Below are 21,983 nucleotides of genomic sequence, written 5' to 3'. Positions count from 1 at the left end.
CAAGCACCAGCCTGTAATGCTTCAGCTGCATGTGTTGCAGTTGTATGTGTGCCTCAGCCAAAATATGCAAACAGATTCTAGAAAAATAGCAGGATTTCCCACTGCACCCTGAAAATCATTCCTTCAGGTGGCTAAACGCACCTATTTTATGCCCTAAACCAGCCAGGACTCAACCTACAAGAACAAAGCCCCAGCATATGCACAGCTCACCAGGCTTGATCTATGTGTCTATGAAAGAGATGGCCTGATAGAGTCCTGACCATTTTGTATTCTACTCTGTTTACTTAACATCTGACTTAGTCCTTAGAGCTACTCTGTCTGACTGCAAACTGTCACAGTCATTACGAAATCTATGGTTTTCTTAGGGGTTTCCTTTTCAGTAAAAGTTCCACAGTGCTTCCCTGATATCCTCTAACAGGCTCAGACATAAAATGCAATCAAAACCCAAAGACACAGCAGCATGTAATTGCTCTTCTCTCAGTCCTCACATCAGATTTTCCTTATTCTTGGCAGAACAGGTAAAGTTTGGTCCCAAACCAAACCACAACCAGTCTTCTTCAACCCATGCAAAGCAAGGGACAAGAACCACCATCTAGAAGGAATCCTGCTTTGTTTTCACTCACTTTTTATAGCATCACATAAAGCCATTAGCAATGCCACAAACCATCAAAACACCAAACAGTTAAAGCTGTTCTAGATGAAAACAGTAAACAAGGCATTGCTAAGAAGAATTATAAAGTAGGCTCATAATATGGCTCTTGAGCAAACACATTTTAATAACACAATTTAATAACATTCCATTAAAAATTCAAACAATATTTTCAGTCATGCAATGAAGGAGAGCCCAACTCATTCTCTAGGTAGCACTAACATAACACATGGATGAAAAAGGCAGGCAAAAAAAAAAAAGAAACACGAAACATAGCAGAAATCAGACTGCTTGCTGCAGCTGGGAAACAGGCATGTAAGGCAGAAACTGACTGCATGCTCATTTCACTGAGACAGCTGGATTAAAATGTGATGGTTCTTTCAGTCTGTTTCTTCTGTCCTTCAAGCTGTACTTCATGGTCAGAATATCCCCAAACTCCAACAGGCACAGAGGGAGTTGTTTGGCTATATCAAAAAGGTTGTAGATATACACTGTGTATGGATTAAAACCCAACATTTTTGCATATTGGTCAGACACAAAAATATCTGCTCACAGGACTAACACAGGTACAGTTTCTACAAACCATCAACTCATCCTACAGATTTACCACAATATGGAATTTTACTGATCCTGTTTTCTCTTGAGGAAGTAAAACTCAAATTCAATTTAAATGCCTGAATGCTGTAACATTATAGTTGCTACTAATAACCTCTTTCCAACTTTCCTTCAGAGTTGTTGTCTGTTAGCTACTGACTTTTTTTTGTATAAAATTACTGTTGTGCATCCAAAAGAATATTTCATGTCTGGACTGACCAATTACAGAGTTTGAAGACCATAATGGATTTGTGACAGTATTTAAACAGCCTTTGAAGTTCTAAACACTATCTCAACATCTCTATTAATGTCCTATTTAAATGCAACTGATTATTTGTTTTTATGTTTTCATATATCATCTTTGTTCTAGAATTACAAGCAATAATCTTATTAAGTGGTCAGAGGCAGAATCTACCGCCTTAATGAGCAGAAAGCCAGCAAAGCATCTTTGCTTTGCACATTCTGAGTTCAGTTTCACACACTTCGAATCCATCCTCAGTGGTCAGTCCAGCCTGATGCAGAGGCCAAGCAGGTCTAGCGCTGTAATGCACTAATGCTCTGAGCCTCGCTAAACGGCTACAGAAAAAGAGAAACAGGCAAGCATAAATCATTCCACACCAACAGAATGGGTGCTGTGTTTATTCTCTTAATGCAGAGAGGTTAAAATTTTCTGCTACATTTACCAGATTTCATATCCTCTCACCAGCAGTCACTGTGCAGATTTTTTTGTCTCTCCAGCATTCTCCATGCAGCCCTGTATCACCTTCCCCTACAGGACCACAATCCCACAGAGTGGATCCCTTCCACAAAACCCAACCACTAGAACAGGCACAGCAGGACAAAAGACTATGTTCCAGACTGTGCCACTACAAACAGGAGTACTTTTGTAACTCTTAATTTATAAACCTGAACGTGATTTAGTAGGTACGGGTGTTGGCATCACAGTCTAGATCTCTTGGCAAGCCAAAGAACAAACATAAATGGTTTAAAATAGCATGGTAAGTATGAATAGCATGGATGATGGAGTTTTGAAACTCAGAAATGCTTGATTAGTTGTGTAGTTCTTCAGCTATTGAGTACATGGCAACAAAGTGCGGCAATACTACATCTGAAAAGTTACTCTAACCCAACAGTCTGTGCACATGCATCCACCACCAACTGGGTTTTCCAGCAGTTATTCCTTCAGTAAGAATGATTTTCATTCTCTTTTACATCCTTGCAACATTGTATGTCTGAGATGCCCAGCAAATAGCAAGGCATATTATATTGTTCAAGTGAGACATTACATTTCACACAGTTGCAAGCCATCCTGCTACTGTGAAGTATTTCTGAATTTCATACTAACTTATTAATAATGAAGAAAATAACTAATTTTAGTGATAAAAGGTATTTTCAATAGAATGCATGCTTTCTAATTGTCAATAAAATATATGTTATAATGTATTTTCAATTCATAATCTGCAGTACATGTGATACGGACAACATTCATCTCTGTCACAAACAGCCTTTACAATTTTCTGGGAAAAATTGTTTCTCACACACTGAAAACCAGCTCTTTGGTAAGAGGACGCTTGTTCCATCTCTCATGAACTAAAATAATGTGTAAACAAACACCCATCTCATACAAAGATTAAAACTAGGATTCATATACGGTAAAGGAAGATTTCCCTTGTGATAAACAATTTGAGCACAAAGTGTTCCTTCAAGTCCTGACATAAATCTGTTCCTGCCAAGCTAGTATCTCATTGCATCAGCCTTTCGCCTTCACCACACCGAAGTAGCAGCCCTACTACCTCTCTCCCTGTTTTCCTCATGCTGCCCTCTCCCCAGAATTAGTACCTCAGCTTCACTGGGCCAACGAATTGTATTTCCATCACACAAACATTTGGTAACAAGAGAAGAAAAACCTTTTATTAAAAAAAAAAAATCTAACTCTCTAGCTAACCTATAATTGAAAGACTCCCATGTGGGCTGAGTAGACTCATTACTGCTGGTAGCTTTGCCCTTTCTTACCCCACCAGCTTTATCCCACCTTCTCGGTATTCCTATAATTTTTTATTAATTTGTAATGCTTTCAAAATTTTTTGACATGTACCTTAAGACTGCAAGATCTTCAACTGGGCTGAATGCAAGCAAGTGCTGTTCTGTCTGATAAAGCACTTATTTTTCAATAAGAGAAAAAAAAAATCAAAGCATCTCCGCCTACATTGCTTCCTCAATGACAAATATTTGCAGCTTCTATTTTATTCATGGAAATCTGGTATCTCAATTAAGATACATGATGCTACATTTATTCCATTCAATGCTCCTTTCAATGGTGCAAGATAAAACACAATTTCTGCAGCAAAAGTTTAATTTAACAGGAGCAAGGCCTAGTCCCAGTTAATATAAGCACTTAGACACGTACATACAGTCAGGCAAAAGAGACTGTGTAAAGTGGAAGTTATGCTTTAAAAGGACAATGATATACTCATACTTCCTTAGTCTCTAGTTCATAAAAAAGAATGGTACCAACAGGAGATTTGCCTTCAGAGGTTTTGATCATTCCTCCCTGGAAGGAGGCACAAGAGGTCATATCTAGTACTACACACCACTTCAGTTTGTAAAGATGTCTAGAACTGAGCTCTATAGATTTCTCCAACACAGCCATTGTGGCACCAACACCCACGTACTCTCTGGGAGCAGTGCTATGGGCTGTGTCTACAGAGCCCTTGATTTTTTACACTTCAGTGGTGCTACACTGTGCTGTGCAAATACATCAAGACCAGGAGAGGAAACAGCCCATGATAATGAAAACAATGATTGACCATACTCAGAGAATTTAAAAATATTTGGTGGGTATCTATAACTTTTCTATACATTTGTGTAAGTTTCAGCAGTTACAGTCATATATTTGATAAAAGTACCACTACCACTTACTGGCACTGTTAGAAATTACTCTTCAGAAGGATTGCAAGCTATCTTGTCAATCCTTCATAATTATTAGAACATGCTAACATCATGAATTAACACAGCAAGTAGCAATTCTAGTAATGCGAGACTGAGATGTGGTGCAGATAAAAGATATCACATTCCTATTTGAACAGCTCAAGATATCTGAATAACTTTCAGTATTACTTACATTCATCAGAGCCACAAGACATCTCAAATGCAATGTACTTTAATCTCAATATTTAAAATAGCATCTTTTAAATAAACACAAGCATTTAAATGCATCTTACCAAATCTCCTTAAATTGATTCTATGCCCAACTACATTTTCATGGCTGATGTGGGCAACCAAGTCTGTGCTATAGTTGACAGTCTCTTGTATTTAAGCTAAAAAGATTTTGAAAATAACTTCAATGTTTTTGTATCAGTAAATACTTGCTTAAAGCATAAATAAAATGGGATCCAAGTCAAGTGGTGGGTTACAGTTTTTTAATTGCTTCATTCTTACTTCTGACAAAATTATGACCAGAGAGATGAGCAGGTGTAGGTCTTCTGTAGTTGTTACACAGAAAGAAAAGTTAAGCTGTGACTGAACACCATAAAGTTAATAATACGCTGTACTCTAAACAAAATATACTGTACTGAAAAGATGAGTAACTAGTCCACATCCAATCACTTGATCTCCAGCTTTAGCCCCGTGAGAGTTTGCAACAAGTTTTACTGTAGACGTTACTATGATAAAACACTAGTTACTCCTCTGCTATACAACCCTTCTGTTTGCACACTTCTGCTCAGAACGTTTGCAGTATTTATTTTTCAAAACATTCTGTATTTTTTATCCTATGCAATACGTACAACACGCCACACAATAAGAAACAAAATTATGGACAAATGGCAGTTAAAAAAAAAAAAAAAAGAAAAAAAAAAAAAGAGGGCAGATTTTTAGGGATTGTATAAACTGGAAAAAATCATACAGAAGAAAAATTCTGATTAGTTTTATTACAGTGGAGAAGATTGCGACGCTGGCAGCTAAACGACGATTCTTGTTCTGCTTTTTAAATCCAAGTCCACACAGAAAAGGGTTTCTCTGAAGAAAACTGTTTCTCCAGATCTCCGAGGCTAGGCTTCTCTTCCCCGGCACCCTATCCATCACCCACAGCACGGGACGTGACAGGAATTCTCGCCCCCCGCCCTCCGTCCCAGCTTCGGCCAGAGCTGACGCCGCGCTCCCGGCCCGGCTCCGGCGCCGCACTGCCCACAGCAGCAGGACACGGGCGGCCCCGCTCCTGGAGCGGCTCCGACACCGGCCAGGACCGTGCGGCAACCTCGCAGATTCCTCCGCCAACCCCGGGCGAGGGGAGGAGAAGCCGGACAGGAGCCGGACCCCGGCCCGTCGCCCCTGAGGGCGGGGAAGCCGCTGCGCGGCCGCGCCAGGCGGGCGGCGGGCGGCGCGGAGCCGCCGCCCGGTACTCACCGACTCGCTCGGAAACTTCCCCCAAGTTTCGGCGGCTCGGCGGGCGGCAGCGGACGTGCCCCCCCGCGGCGGGCGCCGGCACCATGGGAGCGCCTCAGCGAGCGGCCGCTGCGGCCGGTCCCAACTTCTGGGGAGGCAGCGACCGTCATAAAACGCGAGCGAGAGCGGCGGGGCGGCGGGCTGAGCCCGCACTCCTCCCGCGGGGCGGGGCGGGGCGGCGCGGGGCAGGCGGAGCGGAGCGGAGCGGAGCGGAGCGGAGGGAGGGAGGGAGGGGAGATCAGCACGGGGCGGGGGGCGGCGGGCAGCGCTCCCCAACACCCCTCCCATGCACCGTCCCCCGGCGGCGGCAGCGGCAGCAGCAGCGTTGGCACTTGCCTCGCTTGCCGCAGCCCGCTCCGTGCCTGTGCTGCCCTGCCGGGGCGCGGGGCGCTCAGCGGCCATCGCCGCGTACTCCTCCTCGTCTTTCACCCCGGCAGATGCCGGCCCGGCCGCCGCGGGGAGGGGGACCGTGTCTGGCGGGGTGGGGCGGCTCGGCGCGACTCGGGGACCGCCCGGCCCGAGCCCGGCCGGTGCCGGCGTTTCGGCGGCGCCGCGGGGCTCCGTCTAGAGGGGGACGGCGGCTACTGCATCGCGCATCCCGGCCGGACGGGCGGGCGCACGGCCCCGGCGCCAGCTCCGCGCCGTAGGCGCAGTCCCACCGGCGATGGCTATCGGGGGCGAGCCCCGGGCTCCTGGCCCGCCCTCAGGCAGGGGCTCAGCAGGGCTGGCAATCGTGTTTGTGTTCGGCATCGACGAGCACGATTTAGGGTGAAGGGAGTGTTAGCGTGCCATGGGCGTGGCTGCCAGGTGGAAGGGATGGCACCTTCTGCGTCCAGGTGTGTGGCACTGCACGCACAGGGCTGAGTAGTGTGAGTTTAGAAGGTAGCTACAGCAAAACAGAGAGTGTCTGCTAGGGATTGTCTTAAAATAATAAAAGATTTCTCTTCTGAAAAACTGTTTAGTAAAGAAAACATTAAAAAGGAGGATACTGTCATCAGTTTATTTAGGTATCATTTGCATTGACAAAGTACTGAAGGCAGACCCACATGTGCAAAGGTGACACATAGATCTTTAAGGCCCTTGCAGGCCCCCTGTCATGTGTGTGGCCCCACCTTCAAAATAGCTCAGCATTTGGCTTTTTCATGAAACAAAGGTGGGACAACACCCCCACAGATCAGTGTTGTAAGAGTTTCACAATCACTCAGTAAGTCACAAAGCCGCGGGTGAGAATTGTGTCTCACCCAAGCTTTCTGCTGTGTTTGGTGTACAGGAATAGCAGTGCCGGCATATGGAAGTTGTTTGACTATAAATGGCTGGGAACAATTCCTGGCACCTCTGGCTGCTCAGGTTGGTGCTGCCCTTCCTTGCTATTGAACCAAGCGCTCCCAGATTGGGAGCTACTTATCTAAGGAAGCTGGTGTTCCTCAAAGACTGACCTGCAAGCAGCAAGTGATCTGTCCAGCTGTGCTGTTGATCCAGGCTTGCTTTGCCCAGAACAAAGAAAATGATTCCAGGGGGCTGAAGACATGTATCAGGGGTGAGATGGACTGTGAGATTTGACGTCATCAGTTTCCAATTGACTTAAGGGAATTAAAATCTCACATATTGATAAGTATATGGCAAAAGTATTGCTTTTGAGGTTTTAAACTAAGGGCACACAGATTCATCTTCCTTATTCCTACACCAGAACCATCTCTTGCCATTTCCTCATTCAAAATCACAGAAGGAACAGATTTTTTTTTTTTAACAGTATTGAACAATATCATAGTCTTTGCATTAATATATGTGCAAAGGACATTAAGTTCCACTTCTTACCACTGGTAAAGGAATTCATACCCACATCTCCTGGGAGATGCCTGTGCTGCCAAACTAGTCGTTGTTATTTGGGCCTTTCATTCTTACCTCTTGTGCTGAAGCTATCCTGGCCCTATAGTTTAGTGGTTGAAGCACTGTGATAAAAGAGGAAGATTCCAGGTCCAGAGCTGTTAATGGGGTTTGTTTCATACAACATTCCTATAACATAGTAACATCTGAGACTATGACGAACTGGTTTGTATTAACTAAGTGGCAGTGAGAGCTGAACATGTAAAATACCACATGGATAAACCGGACAAAATAATTGATTGCTCTCTCATTATATGTACAAAAAAAAAAAACTTGGATAACAATAAATCCATTATGCATTAGGTTTATTATGTATTCTAGGTTTACAGCTGTCTGGACTTTCTCTATCCTAGATAAAGCTTTTTATTTCTTCACATGACAGGCAGTTTAGTTTCATGGGGACTAATGTCAAACACAGTACACTGCCAACAAGACCAGATTTAGGCAAAAGCAGCCAAAGTAATTTTCAGTCAGAAAGTTTGTGATGATGTGGGGAGGGCTGGAAAGACAGGAGACAGGTAGGAGTGGAGTTCCCATATTATCTACAGCTGGACTTGGATTTATGGAAGCACAAGGCTGTGTGTCACTTGTGGGTAGGATAAATACTTTGAATTTTCTCAATCACCACAATACAAATAAATAGCATAACAAATGGCCAGTGGTCTTTTGGCTTGTCTCTTATTAAAATTTAAAAAATAAGGTCTATCTTTTGATAACTGTTATTCTCAGTTTCTTTGGAGGATTTCAGGGTATATGAAACTATTTACTAGATTTAGTACTGCTAGTCTGTAGTAGTAGTTTAATCTCCCAGATAAATTAGCAGTAAAGAACCAAAGACTGGTATTTTATGAAGCATGAATCTTATCTCGGGAACAATGTAGAAATTGGTTGTAATTTTTATACATCCGTTAGGAAACATCTACTTTTAAAACTATGTATAGTTTTGTCCATGCCCATGGTCTTCACTTTTTGGTTTATGCTGTATTATCACTCTTCCAAATTCCATCCAATCTCCTTAAAATGCCTGAAAAAGCAAGTCTGGCTTGAGGACATTCAGTAAAGACACCTGAATTCTGACCATTTGCTCCGACACAATATCCTACAGGGATGCCTACACCTACCCCTTTCTCTCTACATGCAGTTGCTGCTTCACTCCTTTCCAGTGTGTTGAAAGGTCAGTCCTTCCTGAGCATGATGCTCTGGAACCAAGTGCAGAAGTCAAAATGATGTCTGAGTCTGGTTTTGCTCTCTGTTTACAATAGTGTATAATGCAGTGTTTATCAACAGGGCATCAAATAGGATTCCAACAGCTCAGTTCATGATAATTCATCTGAAGGAGGTTCCTTCTCTGCTAAGTGTCTAAAGCAAGTGCTGTTTGTAATTTCTGCCAGAACTTGCTTGCCAGTGAATGCCTACTGTAAGAACTGGCTAAAATCTGAGCTTTTACCACATAAAGGCAGCTGTATTGGTAAAGTCTGTCAGCCAAACCCCCGTGGCTTGATTTAGCAGGCAGTAGTTGCCCATAGTCAGCAAAAACAATATTAATTTATGTATTTCTGGATCAATATAATGGGGTACACGGGCAAGATTCATGCTAAAAAATAAAGGGGTTTCTTTGTCTAGCAGTTTGTATTGAAACAAAGTGACATTTTGTTGTTGGGCTTTTTGTTAATACAATAGTGCAAAATGCACTCTTAGTTGATACTGCTTCACCTGCAGAGCTTTTACATGAGGCCTGAAAAAAGGTAGTTTAATCTGAGTACTTTAAAATTCCCTATGATCTGAGGTTAAAGTCAGTATGGATATGTTTCTCTTGAGTGAAAAACTACTTACACTAATTAAAAAAATAGTTTTTATTTTTCAAAACTGCATGAAATAATGCAGAAGACAGATTAAATAAAAATAGTGTTCATAGTCTGCATTCATAACTGCAGTTTAAATCTATTGTCTTATTTTCTTGGCTTCTTGTTTAACACAATCATAAACACAGAAAGTGCACAGTTAGAAAGGGTTCTCAGGAGCTCCCCAGTCCAACCTCCAGCTCAATGCAAGGTCAGTGAAGAGGACAAATCTTGCTGGGCTTTACCCAGTTGGGTTTCAAAAACGTTCATGTCTGGAGGCTGCACAGCATCTTGGGGCAACCTGCTCCACTGCTGCACTGTCCTGTGGGGCAAGAGGTTTCTTCCTTCTCCTCTCTGAACTCTTCAGTTCTCATTATACCCTTTTTCTCTGGGCTGATGCTCCAACTTCTGATCTGCGCATCCTGGTAGTGCTTCACTGGGTCACTCCAGTTTGGCATTATGTCTCTGTACCACTTCATGGGCTTTTTGACCCCCAGGGCAGGATTTTGCATTTGTCCTGGCAGAGTTTCTCACAGATGCCATCAGCCCTCTTGTCCAGCCTGTCTAGGTCCTGCTGTAAGACAGCTCTGCCCTTGAGCACATTGACCAATCCCTCCAGTGTGGTGTTATCTGCAAACTTGTCAAGAGTACACAGTACCTCCTCCAGGTCATTGATGCCAATATTAAATAGAACAGGTATAGATTACTGGCCCCCAAGCACAGGGACTATGAGTCCATAGTTTTACATAGTTACAATACACCTTTTTCCAATTAATCTCCACTGATCTTATCTAGGTGGTAATAAAGAATGGGGAATGTAAAGGGAATATGTTGGTCTTTTGGAAATGAGCTAAAGAATGATTAAGACAAATAAGTGTTTCCCCTTTTATGTCATGCTTTTAGAAAACTTAAGGGGAAAGAAAGTCCACTGGCACTGTGTGAAACTTAGGTGATAACCTTCATAGAGAGTAAATCAGTCATTTAGACATTTACTGTGTTTTCCATCAAAATATTTGTTTGTAGGATAATAGCAAGTCAAAATTCTGGGCAGGGGAAAATTAATTCTTCCTCTTTCCTTCCTTCACCTTCTTAATGTTCTTTATTCATGTAAGAAATAAGGAATAGCTGAAAGAAGAGAAGTTGTCTTTTAATCTAAATTTCCATCATAAGTAGAATTGCAGAAAAAAGGATCATGACACACGATTGCTTGCCACAAAAAGAAACCACACTAATAAAATGCATATTCCAACCATGATCAGACTTGTACCAAGAGCTGGGAATGCACAGTGTTTGCTGTATATAAAAGTAAAAACAATATTTAATAGCAGCTCTGTTCTCAGCCTCTGAATATGTGGAAAAATTTAGTTTGTGGGTTGTCTGGGTTACTTCCTTTAAAGCTACAGAGCAAAGCTCCCCCAAATACTTTATATGAAACCAGAATAATTATCTAACCAATAAATATCTGTGGAAACAGAATATTTTCTCTTAGGAACTAATCTCCAATGAATCAATGTGAACATGCATGGAGGATAAGAAGGCACAGGCAAAGCAAGAAAGCAAAAAATGAGGAAATGCTCTGCCACAGCCTGAGGTCTCTTGCTCTCTCTTTCTGTCGTTTCTAAGTCATCCATCATGTCATTATCTACAGCTAATATAAAACAAAGATCTATCTGGCCATGTAATGAATATACTGACTTTCTGGTTCACTGGGAAAGGTGTATATTGTGGTATTTTGCTTGCTTTTTTTTCTGAAGAAAGGAGATGAAGGACTGTAAAGATGAAGGTTTTGGTTCAACTGATATATTTATTGCTCTTTTTTTAATGCAAGAAATATCAAAGCTGGTCCTGATCTGTTTCCAGCACTACACAGGTTGTCCTGCATCCTAGAGGTTAACATTATCCAGAAGAACTTCTCCAAATGAAAAGTGAAAAACCTCAATCTCAATCAATTTTATAGTATGTATATATGTTTGTGTGTGTGTGTGTGTGTATGTGTGTATGTGTATTATTTTCTGAATGTGCTATTGTTGCTCTCTGGATCCCATCCTTAGTCTGTCAAGTGTTTATTGAAGACTGTGACTAGGCACATATTGCAAGGCTGGAATCCAGAGCCTGAGACCACTTTCTACACCTATTTGTCTACACTGTCCTTCCTTTCCTTCTGCCAATGAACAAGTTTAGGGGTCTGGTGAAGCTTCTGCCTAAAGTGCTTTTGTCCAAATGTCCCAAAGGTTTAGACACTTCAAACAAGTCTTTCTTTGTTGCTTTCCTACAATCGAATTCGGAAATTCTAACATGTTAGAGACCTAACGAATTCACTTCTCCGAGTATTTTACATTTTATTGATCAGAGCATGAATTCATTGTCTAGCCATGTTTCATGAGCATTTTTCTGCAACTTTTGCTACACATTCCTGCTCTCCACCTCAGGTTCTTTTGTCTCTCAGATTAAGGTGGAAAGGAGAACACAGAAGTTGGAACAGACACCATGTTTGATTATTTGTGTACTTAAATTCACTTTACACTTAAACAGTAGTGCTACCATGCAAAAGACAATAGACAACAATTTGGTCAAGGTCATAGTATATAAAGGATGATTCTTAAATTTCTTGGGCTAGTCGAAGAATTTGAACAAAGCCAGACAGTAATTTTGTTTGTTGTTTTCATAAGTCTGCTAGTTCCAGGAACAGCAGCATCCTTTAATTTATGATTTAGCTTAAGGTCTCTAGTTGACAGATCTTAAGCATTTGTGACAATAAGGGATTTGAGATGGACAGACTGATCAAATGACATGCTGTTGCCATCTCTACATAGTGGGTGTGCTTCTGTTCAGGACGACATTAGCCATTATCTGGAGAGCTTGGGCTTTTACAACAGTTCATCATTTTGAGTAAATTGTAATATCAGTAGAGGAAAATCCTGACTTGCATTATTTTTTCATTCAAATACTCACAGGGAAGTTTCTCTCAAGGCAGAATGTTTGTATGTACATGGAAGTTCTAAGATGATGGAAGCACTTTGACTCTTCAGAAAGACTGTGTTTGTTCACATACTTCCCAGTTCTTCTCTGTATCATCCATCTAATCAGGTGTAAAAATCAGACCAACAAGTCTGTAGTTTCCTGGTTTCCCTGTTATAGAGTCTTTTTTGCAGATCTGATTACATTGATAATTGTCCTGTCAGTAACCTTAATGTAGCCATAACCACCTTACAGTCAAAATACTGATCTCTCGACCCTTTTCTTCTCCTCTGTGAGGTCCTCCTGAGATCTAGGGAACTCAGACTGTACTGTACTCAGGCGCAAGCCTCGCAAGACTGGTCATGTTAGGGGAATTTATCTAGGCACCTCTGTCAGAAGTGTAGGTTCTGGTTATCTTCCCTTTCCATTCGGCAGCTCAGCTGTTTGGAGGACTCTGATTTATTCCCTCATCCCACTTTGCACAGATCCATGTACTCAATGTTCTCCTCATCTCTTTGCATGTTATCTGTTGTTTTTTCCTTTTCACTCAAGACTTAAAAAAAGCAATCCAGTCTCTCTTAAGGCAAAGGCACCTATGGAGGTGTCCCCAGGAACTTTGTCCAAAGATTGCTCTGTCCACTTCTGTGCTGGACCTAAATTGTGCAACTGTACCCCTGAAAACTGAATGAAGTTTTCTTCCTTCCCTTTTTTTTTTCCCAAATTTTTCCAAATGCAAAAGACTTTCCATTCCTTTCACACAAAGTGTTTTGGCTGTCCACCCACACAATCTATGATCCTCTAGCCCTCAATCACTGCCTGGATGAAATTGCTGCACATGATTATTTCAAACTCTTCATCCTGTGCGCCAGTACTTTGATGATGCTTGGTGCTCATAACTGTACTGATGGACACAGAAATGACCTCAAGAGTCATCCAGTTTGGAGAGTCTCATGCCTCTTTCTGGTTAATGGAATTACATAACAATATTTTACCTCGGATGATAGCCATATGATGCATACCATATATCTTGGGCAGGCAAAAGAGCAGGGGTCCTGAGAACAGCAGTGTTCTTATAGAGCTCCTGACTACATCATGGGATCTGGGGCAAGCTAAATATAAAGCTGGGTTCCAGGAAAATAGGTGACTTCACTCTAGACAGTGTCTGATGACTACTTCCTTTCGTTGGTGGAGACTCAAATTGAGCAGTAGCTCCTACACCAGAACACCTCATCTGCTCATCATGGGCTTGACATGTTTGACATGTCATTATTTTGACATGGTTACCACACTTGAATTACTGAGAAGCCAAATGCAGCTGAAAGCTGTGAGTTAGCTACTCATAGTGTAGTTCGTTCATTCATGTATCCCAAAGCAGGATTTGCTTTCATTTCCTAATTCTTGGTATTTTCTTGACTAGCTTTCTAAATATCTCAGTGGAAAAGACCCCTTTACCTACTAAAGTTACCTGTGTCAGATGTTCACACGTTTAGTACTAGAATGCTTTCCATAATGACTACCTCTTATTATTTTGCTAAAATTTAAATTCAAGTATTCTTCTATCCACATTGAAAATGGTGATCAGATTATTCTCTTCAGTGTTTGAAAAAAATTGCCATGTACTCTAGAGTTTTTCCCTTTGTCCTAGGCCAAAGGGTCTCTATTTTTAAAGCCTTTCATCATGGATCACATTCTCTCTGCTTCTAATCATGTACAGTTTTGGGCTTTCTCCATTTGTTCCATGTATCTTCTGAAGTATAATGCCCCAAAGGGACCAAGTTCTCTACATGATGTTCTAATAGTGCTCAGAAGAGAAAGCCTTGAAGGCTATACCGCTATTTATAACTCAGAGCAATAAATTTGATTATTTCCACCTAAGTGCAGTACATTATGTAGAATTTAATCAATTTTTCATTCCACCACTGCAATTTCTCAAGATAATTCTGAATTTGAATTGTGTCTTTCAATACATTAATGTTTGCACTTCTTTTCAACTTTGTCTCATCTGCAAACTTATTAAGGCTGTTATCCAGATTGTTAAAAAAAAAGTTGAATAAAGTCAGAACAAACAAAGGTCCTGTAATTTTGTGATATGAGAGTATCAAAATAAAGAAAATAGGTCTAAAATTATATACATTACCAAATTAGTTTTATGCTATTACTTTTCATTTAAAGCATTTGCAAAGAGTTTACTTAATTCTATATATGCTTTGAATTTATTTCTGTTTTATTTTTTTCTCTGAGTTGAAGTTAGATTGGTTAGTTTAATATTGCCAGTCTCCTCTTCATCTACTTTCAACCCTCTTATTATATAAGGCAGCTTTTATTTTTTGTCCTTTCTCAGATTTATATCTTTTAGCCATTTTTGACAGATTCTCAAGTAATTGCTAATCTGAAGAATTCACCTCATTCTTAAAATATCCCAGGCCAAAGTCTGTCCAGTTGGCTGACTTGAGAATATCCCATAATGCTCTCCTGACCCTGTTTTAAATTGAATACTTAACTTCTTTTCATGAATGTTAATTATGCTAGTGAGGTGTCTGCAGCTTTTTTTTTTCACAGGCAAAAAAAGGTTTTAAATATTCCAGTCTTCTTGGGATCACCTGTTGTGTCATTTCCTTGCCTCCAGTCTCACAAATAGTCAGGAAAAGCAATCATAATTTTATTTTCTCTTTGTTATTTTTAATGTTTGTTTCCTTCTGAAGTGTCTTTTAGCTCTGTGTTCGGTTTATACCTTAGTATCCTGATTGGATCATACACATGCTGTTATTTTATATGTTTAAGAATTTTATCTGATTTCCACTTTTCAGATGGAACTTTGTGAGTTTGAGATCAAGTAAAAGTTCCTGTCTTACCTAAACTAATCTCGCTCTCAGTACTTTTCCCTTCTGATAAGAATAGCTTATGTTTTCTGCTACAACTTAATTACTTTTTCTTTTGACTTTTTTATTTATTTGAATTGGTGAAAGTTTTCTACTTCAAGTCTGTGATTGTCTCCTTTTCCTCTATTTTCTTCCCTGACAATATATACTCTATAATTTCAGTCACTGTCTCCAAGTCACCTTTCATCATTCTTTTCTCAAACAGCTACTTTTCACTGGTACAGAAGCACATCCAGAAGAGCCTCTCCTCTCTCTGTTTTTGACTAACACAGAAATAGAAGTGGCAAACAATGCTTTTCAGAATAGAGCTTGTTAATTCATCTATGTCCTCATGTTTCCTTTCCTACCCATTCTTTGGATAGTTAAGCTCTCTTGTGACTCTGCTTCTGTGCAATAGGTGTTAAATGATTTGTCATTTGTTCGTGATAAAGGCTTCCACTACATATTCTCTATTCATGTGGTTTAGTCTACTGACAGACATAGTTCTCCTCTTCTTTCACCATCATCCAAAGGCTTTTGATGAGTCCAGCTTTCACATTTGTCTGGAGTTCAGCATCAGTGCAGTGCTATATCCTTTAATGTTAGATTGCCCTACTATGTAGTTATCTTACTCATAACTCTATTTACCAGTAAGGTCTTTCTTGTGGTCATATTTTAGGTATCCTTACTGCTTTTGTTGATTTCTTGTATCTTCTCATGATTTCAAATTTGCTTGTCATATTCCTCCCCAATGCACACAATTTTTTAAATTAAATTTGTTCAAAATGGATTTATGTATCCAAACTGTTCACATACAAGCAGTCATACAGAGTGAAGACATGGTATATAAAATTAAATCTAAGAATGTAGATCTTCCTTCAAAGATTTTTACAGTGTTCTTATGTTACTGACTATAAGAAAGACCAAACAGACAAACAGGGAAAAGAGATCTTTTATCAAAATTCTAAGTTATATTGTGCTTTTATTTTTCATTGTTTACTTGAGTCTAGTGGAGTTTAGATAGCAGCCTTGAAGTCATTTACAATTGCAATATTTAAATGGCTTCAAACAATGGCAGTAACATTTACCTAATGTTGTTTTGTTGTTTTAATCATAATTCTAGCCCTGAAGTGGAGCACCAACAGATGTGTCCTTTCCAGTTGCCTTTGACTGTACTTGATAATATTCCATCCATCCTGACGCTTTGTAAACAGATACTTGGATACCCAGCCAGCCCAAACCTCTGACACAGGCTACAGCTAGAAATAGCCTATGCAGAAATAATCCCATAAAATAGTTGACACAGCAAAGAGGAGATCCCTGTTATGTTGAGAGTTGTGCTACTTGCTGTTTAACAGAAACACTAATGACTTCGACCCCAGAAGTTGTGCTCTAGCGAGAAAACTGTCACAAAATTGCTGATTCCCATTTTCATAAATTAAATCTTCCACTTTTATAATTTTGAATTAGTAGTTTTCAGCTGTAACTCCGAGTGCAGATATTGGCCCGACATGATGAGGAGGCGAGCAGCAGGGTTGAAGGTCTGTTTACCTCTGACCTCACTCTCAAATCAATCCATGCCTGGTCAAAGCCTCTCCATAAGAGAGACACTGGAGTATTCCTGTTGCATCCTAGAAATTTAATTTAGTATATGAAACAAATCATTAACTTACCTAAGGACAGGGAAATGTGAGGGAAGTTTGTAATTCTGGAGACACATCTCATTAAAAAGTATAGGTTCTGTTATTGGTGCAGCACAGACACTGTTCATGTTACCCTGCAGAAGAAGTGGCAGCTCATAGCTGCCTACAGTACTGGAACTATCAAGCCCCATCCATTTATCTGCAGTGGAGAAATAGTTGGGAAGAATGTGATGGGTCAGGCAGGCAAGGATTACAATAGTAGGATTACTGTCTTTGGTGTGTATATATTTCAGTGGTCTCAACAAAACATTGTCATGACTGTATATCTGCTTATATGTTGGGACTGCTTCATTATTTTTTTCTCACACCTGATGATTTTAATGAAGTTTAGAGATAGAAAAACCAGAACAGTGTGGGAAGTTTTGAATAACTGCTGAAAAATGAAACAGAGGCATCTCCAACACATAGTATTACATAAAGAGCCTACATACATCCTGACAACTAGGAATCATGAGATACAGGTGCACACCATTGACTCCAAACTTCTTACTCACATGGGCAAAGAGGGAAAATGGATTTTCTTCAACATATCCCCTGTAGTTTATATACAGGGGTCCAGTTTCCAGCTCTTGTGTCATCTAAACACCTGAAACTCTCTCAGCGCCCATTTTAAGCAATGGATCTTGAGATAGGAGCATTGAAACTCAGCTTTTCTTGTGGTTATTAGTATTCATTGCATTTCATGCTTAAATACATTCATGGCCAGCAAAAATCCTTTTCTTTATGAGTCAAAATTGTCCTTCACCTGAAATTACTCACTTTCTTCCCAATTCTTTCCCTTGGTATATTGATTGTTACATTATTGCCTCTTTGCTTTGACTTTGATTTTAGAAAGCTGCTTTAGTCACCTCTCAGGTCAGAGACTGATAAAATCAACAGTCAATTCTAATAGGAATGGAGATTCTCCTGGTGATCTGTACTTCATTTGCCTAATAATCCTGCTGCTGACTTGCCCTAAAAGGAGAATTTCCAGTTCAATGCGAATATTTTTTTTACTCTTTTTTGTTTGCTTTGTTTTGATTTGGACCAAAACTGGAACATTTTGAAATTTCCTGTGAGCTGAACTTCTAAGAACATAATTCAGTAATTCAAAAGCTGCCCACTTGAAGATCGGTTGTCACCTTAGTTCTGCTACCCAAGGTCCTAGGCCTGTGACTTTGGTTCAAGCAGTGAAATACAGATACTTGGCTGCCATATATCAAATCTGGCTGCTCTGGAGTCACAAAATCTGAAATCCACATCAGTCCTGGCATGGTCCCCTTGCTGAACCTAGTGTGAACAAAGTGCTCAGTTTCTGGGAAGCTCCCAGCAATCCATCCCCACCTTGGGTTCTGCTGAGGTTTCTCAGAGACTACAAGGTCCAGATCACATGTTTTAGTGGGTGAAACACACTGTTCTGTGAATTTTCTTTTTTATGTCATTAATACTGCCTTATCTCTGTACATAGTCCCTTGTCTGATCCATCTTTCTGCCCGTGGTCCCTTCTTTAGAGCAAGCCACTGTCACTAGGGTGCTGGTGGAGTTGGTGATTGCTGCCGAAGAGAGGCCACTGCTACAGGGAAAGATGGGAAACCTGGCCACGCTGAGCAGTAGGACAGGCAGTGCCAGGAGGAGTACATGCACCTATCTACCTTGATCTCCTAAGCATTGCTGACAAAGCTGCATCCAGTCATCACTTGTACTCCTCTTCTACTAAATCCCATCTTCTCTCTTTAGTGAAAGTAATTTCAATGTAGCAAAAAAAAAAAAAAAAAAAAAAAAAAAAAAAAAAAAAAGAGGACCTGGCAATGAGATTTCTCCCTGGGCCCCGTATCATCCCCATCACGTAACACACTCTTTGGCATAGTTTTGACCTGAGTCAGCAAGTCCTAAATAATGCCAGGGGAATAGCACTGGCTGGGAACTGTTTCCAGTAGAAAGTACAGAGATGACTAAACCACTGCAGCTGGCTCCTTGCTCTTAGACTGTCCCAGCTGTCCCAGCACTGTCCCAGCAGTGTCTGAATCCCTGGGTGGGCAACATGGTACACGTCAGGGGTTTGCAGCACATTTGTGCAGTTTCATGCTATGAAAACACTGGTCTGGCAGACTGAAACCTGAGCCTTCACACAATTTTAGCTACAGAAATAATAATTATACTATACAAGTGCTGGATGGGGGCCCAGAGGAAACCATGGCCAAAAGCTATGTAGTGTGGGCATGGCCCATCAGTGACTGCTTCTGTTTCACTTAGTAGTACAGATGTAGACATGATCATCTGCCTACTTGAGCTGTCTCTAATTAATTTCCATAACTTAAAACCTAATAGCATGAAAACAAAGGGTTTTTTGTCATACTCTATCCACACATCTACCAGTTTTCTGTCTGTGTAACCCAACCAAAAACTCTCTTTGAGTCAATGCACTCAGCTTTTAAATGGTGCTTTGTGTGAACTCCTGGGAGTTTTCCTCCCAGCTACTGGCCTCCAACCACAACCTCCCCTTGCCCCATCCAGACACAGCTGTTGAAGGTCGCAGTTCAGGAATACAGAGTTGGAATAAAAAGTACTAGAGCAGCAATGCTCATTGTATCAATTGTTCCTTTCAGATGCTACTTCATACATCAAGACTTTATGGAGTCTCTTCTAGGTAAGAGAAAAAAAATTAATATTTGTGTATATTAATATTCTTTCCAAATCTTTGCCAGCCTTTTCAGATCCCACCTCTTTCCTTCCCTGCTTTCAGCTGCACAGCTCTGCTTCAGTTCAGGTTAATGTTCTCAGAGGCTGAGGATCCTTATGATCATTCTCAGAACACTTTTGTAACTGAACTATAAATTTCAAATATTTTCTGGAGGAAGACTGTGTTATCTCATAACTGATGCAGTTATTTGCCTCTGCATCCATGATTGCAGTACCTTGGACTCGCAGGCTTCTCTGTTATGGGAAATCAGTTAACTCCTTCCTTCCATAGTGGGGGAAACTATCTTCCCTTCCTCACTTTTAGGGTTTATTTATTTATTGTCTTGAAAATTTTTGGTATATACCTGATAGAAATATCCATCTGAATAAGTATGTTAGAGGAAAGGAGACAGGGAAGATATTTGTTACAAACAAAAGTTTAATGTTATTCTAAACTGACTTGTCCTTTTGCATCATTAAAATAAATCTGTACATCCTTAATGCTAGAAGATAATTACTGTTCTGAACTCTGAAGTTTAAAATATTGGCTGTTCCTTATCTGCCGAGTTCAAATATAGGCCACACCATAGGGCCAGGCCCTTCCCATACTCATGAGAGCTTTGCTCTCCACAGCAGCTGCAGCAACTGCAGCACCTGAATCCAGGCAGAACAGCCACTACACAGAGGTATTACACTGGGCACTGAGACATTTACTTCATGAGATAAATAATTAGATGGGTCCTTGCTTGCCAACATTTGAGCTCTCTTTCCACACTCTACGGGGTCTGGTTTGAAGAACCAACTCCAAGAATGTGCTTGGTGTCTGATAATCAAAGCAGGGCTGAGAGCTGTGGTGAGCTCTGAAATCACACGGCTGTGGGACTAGAGGGAAGACAAACAAAACTTTTGTGCCAGTCTCATTTGCATAATATCTATCGAGCCTTCAAATCAATTTTTAAATTAATTTTTCAAACAAAAGAACTAAATTTACAAATATACACAATAATTTATATAGCAGTCTAATCCCAATCTGTCCTCATTGGTGGTAGTCATCACACTTTTTTTTCCCAGCAAAATTAAGAATATGATTGTTAACATGATAATTGTTACAAAAGTAAAATTTGAGTCCAATGAGAAAACATACCATTAAACTAGACAAAAAACCAACATTGGTATTAAACTGTACTTTCATTAATAACATAATGAGCTAATAAATGCTATTAGTTACAGTTTTGCTGCTTATTTTCTTTTGTCATTTTATTCCTAGACCTTTTGATTTTGTTAAACTAGGAACAATAAGTATCTGTAGTGTCCTGGGTCACAGACCGAAATGACCTCTTTCAAAGCATTTCAAGCCAATAAAACTGGAAAAACAGGTCTAAAACAACATCCAGTGCCAACAGAATAAGCCTGAAGTTTACTCACTTGCTAATTTTTTACCTAATTACACTTGATTACAACAGATGAGAAAGACTTGTTTTTTTAATGATAGCAGTGGAGTAGATGCACTGAATTTCTTAGTCCTTTCTCCTGCTGTAATGGCCCGGATACCTCCTGTTGTCTCAAAAATGGAGAAAAGGATCAGCTTGCCCCTCAGTAGTAAGAGAGAGATCACTTTTCCTTTATATTTCCTAGACTCTTTGCAGCATTCAGTCATGTGCCACCTTATCCTGTGTTTTATCACTATACTCCAAAGTAAAAATTTGATATGATCGTTGTCTTTCTTACCATTTTTAATACTTAAGCTCTCCTTTTTCTTCTCTGTCTCAACCTTTTGTTCTTTCTCCCTCTGAAGGCTGCCAGCTTAGTCCATGGTTACTACCTCTTCTTGCCTTCTCTAGAGACACCATGGAAATTCCTTAGGAAGTGAGAAGTGGAAATTTCCTTTGCTATTATGTCTCTCACTGCTTTTTAACTCCATTTTAGAATATTGAGCCATTCTTCTCCCCATCCCAACAATGCCTCTTATATTACCTTATAATTTAAAAAAATTTTTTCCAAGTTCTCATAATGTAGCTTAACAACACATTTTGTAATGCTTTGATCTATTAAGAGTAATGTTTCCATTATTTGTGCACTCTAGCTATTTATTTATCAGTCCTGGCCATTTATAGGAAGCAGAACAGCTGGCTTCAGCTGACTCTTACAGTTGGGGTTTCATTCCTTTTCTAAATCAATCTGTCATCCTTGAGATAGATGAGGCTCCCCTCTTTTTCAAAGGAAGAATCCATTAAACTTTTATTGAATGTGAAATGCAGCTTGGAAGAGCAGAAACAAATTGCTGCTGTGACCATCACAATACTCATTTTCCTCCTCACTGTTTCATAAGCAGCAAAAATTGCCCCTAAAGGTTGGACTCAAGCAAATCAGGGACTCAAAACTAGTTGAACAAGGC

The 21,983-nt window shown here is 40.3% G+C and overlaps 1 protein-coding gene across 2 annotated transcripts in view; it reads right to left on the bottom strand.

Annotated features, from left to right (window-relative positions):
* GHR (growth hormone receptor) overlaps positions 1-21,983 on the bottom strand; it is a 151,466-nt gene that overhangs the window by 113,695 nt on the left and 15,788 nt on the right. The window contains exon 1 of one of the 2 annotated variants that reach the window (XM_068176156.1): positions 5,648-5,844. The exons of the other annotated variant lie outside the window; for it this stretch is intronic. The gene's annotated coding sequence lies outside the window, so the exon portion shown is untranslated. Of the gene's footprint in view, positions 1-5,647; positions 5,845-21,983 lie in introns of those variants that run through there. 2 annotated transcript variants of the gene reach the window in all.

This window comes from Anomalospiza imberbis, chromosome Z (assembly GCF_031753505.1).
Source record: "Anomalospiza imberbis isolate Cuckoo-Finch-1a 21T00152 chromosome Z, ASM3175350v1, whole genome shotgun sequence".
Lineage (NCBI taxonomy): Eukaryota > Metazoa > Chordata > Aves > Passeriformes > Viduidae > Anomalospiza > Anomalospiza imberbis.
This window is presented reverse-complemented; position numbering and strand designations above follow the sequence as displayed.